The sequence below is a fragment of the Rhinichthys klamathensis genome, unplaced genomic scaffold (genome assembly GCF_029890125.1).
Source record: "Rhinichthys klamathensis goyatoka isolate OS25496 unplaced genomic scaffold, OSU_Roscu_1.1 h1tg000172l_1, whole genome shotgun sequence".
Lineage (NCBI taxonomy): Eukaryota > Metazoa > Chordata > Actinopteri > Cypriniformes > Leuciscidae > Rhinichthys > Rhinichthys klamathensis.
In genome coordinates this window covers 770,026-777,473 of record NW_026606702.1, presented here as the reverse complement: position 1 = coordinate 777,473, position 7,448 = coordinate 770,026, and positions in this window count along the sequence as shown.

Sequence of the window (7,448 nt, the reverse complement as noted above, 5' to 3'; positions counted from 1 at the left end):
AAATACAACCTATAATATTCAACAGGCAATTTTCGTCCATTTTGTTTCGCTTTGCAAATTCACTTCCACAAATTCAGTGGTTCAAATTCGAGAGTTTTCAACGTTGACATCCAGGAACTGCAGGGAAAGCAGTAGATTACCGAGCATAATCTCAATCTGCTGTTAGTCGACCTTACCAGCAGGAGGTGCAAAAGCGCGTTTTGTTGAGGAAACAGGAGCAAAAGTTAGAGCAAGCCATTCATTCATATAAACTCATTTACAGCAACTGAGCATGCATTAAGTTTTTGTGATGATTTTCTGGGTAAGTATATATGCAGAAAAGATGATAAAAACACAAAAGCTGTGTTTATGTTTCATTCAATAAGTTAATTGTTACTTTCCCTCTGTAGCCTTACATGTTATCAGCTTTCTCTACCATGAACGGGATTATAATCGGTTTCCCTCAATACCTCATCATACTCAAGGATTCCCCTTCTATCGGGACAAAACGCTTAACGTAGCTAAATGGACTAATAGCCTGTGATATAAAAGACCAAACTCGCACCTTATTGGGGATGTAGGCTATAGGCTACAGGCAAGCAGATGGACTCAGAATATGAATTTAACGCGCAAAGTTTCATGCTGAGCGTTTCCCAGTGACTGGTGTAACAGTCCTCTTTGGATCAGTCTCACTATGTTGTGTATGTGGAGCGGCATCTGCACATGGGGAAACCAAGCTGAATCAGGATAGGCATGTCGATGAGACATAAACAGCCCATCAGTTATCAGGAGTTCTGCTCTTTTTTATTAAACTTGTTCAACTGTGATCGTATAGTGGAATGGTTATTTTTAACAAAAGTACAGTGATATGTTTTACAATATTTTGTCTATTTCACAGTAAAATGTAAAAATAAAATAAATTAAATTAAATCCTCAGCTTCTAAATCATTTCTGCTGTAGAAAACACAGTATATGAAACAGTACAGTGTCTTCAACACTGGAATATATCTGCTAATATAGTAACATTATAAAATTTTCATATAACAAAAGTCAACATTAAATTCAATGTTACCTGCACATGGGTAAACCAAGCTGAATCAGGATAGGCATGTCGACATCACGGACAGAGACATAAACAGCCCTACACAACGCACATTAAGTCAGATGGAGGAATAGCATTAGAAGCCCAATGACTCATTTGACGCCAAACAAACGGCATTCATCTCTAAATTACATCACAACAAAAATACAGTAAAATAAAATATTGTGTGAAGGGCTTTAGAGCATTTTAGCTAACATTGTCTCTGCAGCGTTTAACATGCAACTTACCACAGCAGTTATCATGAGTTCTGCTGTGGATTACCCAGAATTCGTTATTTTTAGCGCGGCGGTGCAATGTGAAAGTGACGCCAGCCGAGGGCGCTGTCCCCATTTATGCAGCAATTTAAAAGAACCCATATACAGGTCCTTTTAAAAAAAATTGCATATTGTGATAAAGTTCATTATTTTCCATAGTGTAATGATAAAAATTAAACTTTCATATATTTTAGATTCATTGCACAACAACTGAAATATTTCAGGTCTTTTATTGATTTAATACTGATGATTTTGGCATACAGCTCATGAAAACCCAAAATTCCTATCTCAAAAAAATAGCATATTTCATCCGACCAATAAAAGAAGTGTTTTTAATACAAAAAAAAGTCAACCTTCAAATAATTATGTTCAGTTATGCACTCAATACTTGGTCGGGAATCCTTTTGCAGAAATGACTGCTTCAATGCGGCGTGGCATGGAGGCAATCAGCCTGTGGCACTGCTGAGGTGTTATGGAGGCCCAGGATGCTTCGATAGCGGCCTTAAGCTCATCCAGAGTGTTGGGTCTTGTGTCTCTCAACTTTCTCTTCACAATATCCCACAGATTCTCTATGGGGTTCAGGTCAGGAGAGTTGGCAGGCCAATTGAGCACAGTAATACCATGGTCAGTAAACCATTTACCAGTGGTTTTGGCACTGTGAGCAGGTGCCAGGTCGTGCTGAAAAATGAAATCTTCATCTCCATAAAGCTTTTCAGCAGATGGAAGCATGAAGTGCTCCAAAATCTCCTGATAGCTAGCTGCATTGACCCTGCCCTTGATAAAACACAGTGGACCAACACCAGCAGCTGACATGGCACCCCAGACCATCCCTGACTGTGGGTACTTGACACTGGACTTCAGACATTTTGGCATTTCGTTCTCCCCAGTCTTCCTCCGGACTCTGGCACCTTGATTTCCGAATGACATGCAAAATTTGCTTGCATCCGAAAAAAGTACTTTGGACCACTGAGCAACAGTCCAGTGCTGCTTCTCTGTAGCCCAGGTCAGGCGCTTCTGCCGCTGTTTCTGGTTCAAAAGTGGCTTGACCTGGGGAATGCGGCACCTGTAGCCCATTTCCTGCACACGCCTGTGCATGGTGGCTCTGGATGTTTCTACTCCAGACTCAGTCCACTGCTTCCGCAGGTCCCCCAAGGTCTGGAATCGGTCCTTCTCCACAATCTTCCTCAGGGTCCAGTCACCTCTTCTCGTTGTGCAGCGTTTTTTGCCACACTTTTTCCTTCCCACAGACTTCCCACTGAGGTGCCTTGATACAGCACTCTGGGAACAGCCTATTTGTTCAGAAATTTCTTTCTGTGTCTTACCCTCTTGCTTGAGGGTGTCAATGATGGCCTTCTGGACAGCAGTCAGGTCGGCAGTCTTACCCATGATTGCGGTTTTGAGTAATGAAACAGGCTGGGAGTTTTTAAAAGCCTCAGGACTCTTTTGCAGGTGTTTAGAGTTAATTAGTTGATTCAGATGATTAGGTTAATAGCTCGTTTAGAGACCCTTTTCATGATATGCTAATTTTTTGAGATAGGAATTTTGGGTTTTCATGAGCTGTATGCCAAAATCATCAGTATTAAAACAATAAAAGACCTGAAATATTTCAGTTGGTGTGCAATGAATCTAAAATATATGAAAGTTTAATTTTTATCATTACATTATGGAAAATAAAGAACTTTATAACAATATGCTAATTTTTTTAGAAGGACCTGTACAACCCGTTACATACACCCCCCTAAATTTCTGCTAAATCAGGGAAGCGCATCCACAGAGAAAACAGAAGAAAGAAGAGAGAGAAGAAAAAAAATTGGATTACATTGAGCACTACTGCGTAATAGTCAGTTACAAAACTTCTCCTACAGAGATATGCAAGGCTGGTACCAAAACCTAAACCTTAACAGAGACACAAGAGATGCCGTTTACACCTCTCCTAATTGACACAGCTCAAGAAAAATAACTCCAGAGAAAAATGGAGTATCTGTCTACACTCTTGAACAGAATTACTCAAATGTACATTATAAAGTCTCAGGCTACACTGAAACATTTCTCACAAAAGTAATAAAAGAACCCACTGAAGACCTTGAATCTTTCACAACCTGGTCATTCATCTCACAAATGAATCTCTTTGGAGGTTTAATGGTCCTACCAGTCCAAGTCATAGTCATGTCAGGGAATACTCGCTTTGGCTGGGTGCAAATTACAGGCTCAACTGATTCTGAGTCTACACTACTGGGAACATGTGAGTGTGCATCAGCTGGTGAATCTGTGGGGAGCTGTATGGGGTGACTGTGGGCAGACTGATCGTCCAGGAATGATGACTGGCTCACATCACTGTCCCGGCCAGTACATAAATGACTATCTTCGACAACATCATCCACATGAGGAGTATTCTCTTCTGCATTGAATGAACTGTTATCGTCATCAGGGACACAATCCAGCCGAGGGGTCCTCTCTACTGCGTTGGATGAACTGGGTAAGTCGACAACAACTTCACCAGGTCCAGCATTCTTTCCCGATTGCAAAATCCACTGCAATGTTTTTTTCATCACTGTCAAGTAGGCCTAGGTCATGAGGCAGAGCATCACCATGATCAGTTCCAGCACCAACTGACAGGGAATCAGACAACAGGTCAGCATCATTGTCTCTCAACAGGAAACTAACAGGAAGGAGTAGGTTTCGGTGAACTGTTTTTTCTTTGCCAGTGACTGTGTCCTTCACACGATAGACATTGATTGCTGATCTTACTGACAACAACTTCGTAAGGAACTGACTCCCATTTTTCTGCGACTTTCCGTTTCCCTCTTTCACCTCTGTTTGCCAACAAAACCCTGTCACCAACAGTCAATGGAGAACCTTTTACCTTGCGGTCGTAGAGCTTGGCATGACGAGCCTGTTCAGCTGAACTGTGCCTCTGAGCAACCTCTGCTGCCTCACTCAGGTCTCTTTTGAGGTGGGACTCGAACTCTGAATGGGTAACGGCACGATCATTCTTTAGAGCACGTTGGAACAATACATCAATCGGGAGTCTGGGGATCCTTCCAAAAATGAGGTAAAAAGGTGTGAAACCTGTTGTTTCGTGGACAGTGCAATTATAACAGAATGTCAGCACTCTTAATGACTGGGGCCACTTTGCTTTGGACTTGGGGGGTAAGGCTCTGATCATGCTCCCCAAGGTTCTGTTGAAACGCTCTGTGATCCCGTTACCCATCGGGTGGTAAGGGGTAGTGTGCGATTTCTTTATCCCAGCCATATCCAACAGTTCCTTGATGAGCTTACTCTCGAAATTAGCCCCCTGGTCAGAATGCACACGCTTTGGGAAACCATATATGCAGAAAATATCATCCGATAAGCTGCGAGCCACTTCCTACGAGGAAAAGCAAAGGCCATCTTGGTAAATTGATCCGTCGCTACGAGAACATCAACAGATGTGTTGTCTCCCTGCTCTGCTGTCCAGAAATCAATGCAAATCAATTCCATGGGCTCTGTGGTGTGAATGTTCTCCAGAGGAGCACGGGCATGAGGTTCCGGCGCCTTACCAAGAATACAACGCTGGCAGTTTCTGACATAATGCACAATATCATGCGCCATGCCTGTCCAAAAAAACCTGTGTCTGCCCAGTGAGAGTTTGCGTGAGCGTCCTTGGTGACCTGCGGCATCATGTGTGCCATGAAGCACTTGCTGTTTCAGGCAACCTGGTACAATGAACTGGTAGAGCTTGTTGTTCATGTTGTGATCTCTTTTCACTTTAAATAGCATTCCATCTTGCAGTTTGAGTTTGTTCCAGTGCTTGAGTAGCTTGATTACACTATGAGGCTCCTTTGTACGCTCACGTTTGTCAGGTCTCTTGTGTCTCTGGACACACGGTGCTGTCCTGCTCCTGCATAGTCAGAAGGGTGCTTTTAGGCAGAGCAGTGGCACAATCCTCTTTCTCCAGATAAGGGATGACTCCCGTCCCCATTACACGGCTTGTCCCACCTGAGCAGTGTGCATCCAAGAGGGCGGAGATTTGATGAGATGTTAACCTGCCCTGGTTGAGTGGGTGGGAGAGATCAGATCTTGGTTCAACATCTGTGTTCACAAGTTGACAGTTGTTTGTGAATCTGAAAGCGTCTTGAACTGTTTCATCCATTACACTATTCAATTGATTTAACAAAGCATGGTATGGCTCAGTCACAAGGCGATGACTGACACTAGACTGGACAAAAGGCTCCCTGCTAAGTGCATCTGCCACTACATTCTTAGCCCCTGGCACATACTTCAGATCGAAACTATAGGATGCCAGCTTCGCTACCCAACGCTGTTCACATGCATCGAGTCTTGGTTTGGTGAGTATGTATGTGAGCGGGTTGTTGTCAGTCCAAGCTGTAAAATGACGCCCTTTCAACCAGTAATGGAATTTGTCACACACTGCCCATTTTAAGGCTAAAAACTCAAGCCTGTGCGCGGGGTAGTTCATCTGGGAGCATGAAAGTGTCTTGCTCGCAAAAGCCACCGGCCTCACCATACATCTGTGAGAGTACTGCTCCCAACCCATCGAAAGACGCATCCACGGCCAATATGAAATGGTCATCAAAATCAGGGTGAGCTAATGTTACACTTGTAAGCAAGTCATGCTTTAAAGTCTCAAATGCACATTTGCATTCTTCAGTCCAGTCTGATTGTGTGAGTTTAACATTTACAACTTTCTTTTTAGGATGTCTCCCTCTCTTTTTAAAGCACTGCGTCTCTGGCTGGGAGATGAGCTTGAAGAGGGGCTTGGCTGAACATCGCTCAATAAAATGTTGATAATACAACACCATACCCAAAAATGATCAGATTTTCTTAGGACAAGGAGTGACGCCATCGGAGTCCATTAAATCAGACACTTGCACATCAGTGATGGCCTGAACTTTCTCAGGGTCAGTACAGACTCTGTCTTCACCTACAATGTGGCCCAGGAATTTCACAGACCTTCTCAGAAAATTACATTTCTTTGGTGAGAGCTTCAACCTGGAAAACACCATCTCCAATCGGTCGAGTGCAAGCTGCTCTGTTGGAGCAAAGACCAAAAGATCGTCAAGTTAACACAACAGACTGGTGAAGTTCTTGTCACCGAAAATCGACATCATCATCCGCATAAATGTAGCGGGGCTGTTTGTGAGGCCTTGGGGCATGCGATTGTATTCGTGGAGTCCGAATGATGATGAGAATGCTGTATACTTTTTGCCTTCCTCATGTAGTGGCACATTGTAAAAACCGGATGTCAGGTCCATGGTGGAGAAGAAAGCATTTCCACCTAGAGCAGCAAGTGCATCCGACTGATGTGGGAGAGGATGAGCATCTTTCACCGTCCTGGCGTTGAGCCATCTGAAATCATTACAGATCCTGGGATCGCCATTTTTCTTCCACACAAGTACTAAAGGTGATGCGTACTCACTGTTAGACTTTCTTATTATGCCACTCTCCTCCATGTCCTTCAGGGCTGTCCGCAGCTTCTCATAGTGACTTGGTGGTATCCTGCGATATGGTAGACGAAACGGTTTGTCGTCAACCGTTATGGCTAAGACATATCTTCATTTAGCCTCAAGAAACAACCATCGGGGAGGAACAACTATAAAGAAGGAAGGATGCCCCCAACTCGTTGTCACACTCTGCAGGCACTTTGTAATGACTGTATGACTGTTGACCTTTCCTTGCAAGGGAATAAATAATCTTTAAAGACAATTGATCATGTTTGTCTCTTATTCAGTGATGTAAAATTGTTTGCCACCACACCCGCCCAAATCATTCACTGCCAAAAGAATGTGATAGAATTCTATTTCTACCAGAAAGTCTCAGGGGCAAAATACCGTAACAAGTATACATTTATTAACAGCCCAGCAAGCAAATATTATGATATGAAGTTCTTTGGCTCATAATCCGAGGGTACGGAATCTACATTTCCTGCCTGAAGACGAAGGCAGGGGCGCAGCCGACCCCATGAGAGCTATGGGAAGGGACCATCCTGGTGGTGGTGGGGAGGATGGAGGGAAAGGAACCATCTTGGTGGTGGTGGGGAGGATGGAGGGAAAGGAACCATCTTGGTGGTGGTGGGGAGTATGGAGGTAAATGAAAGCGTCAGCATCTGCGAA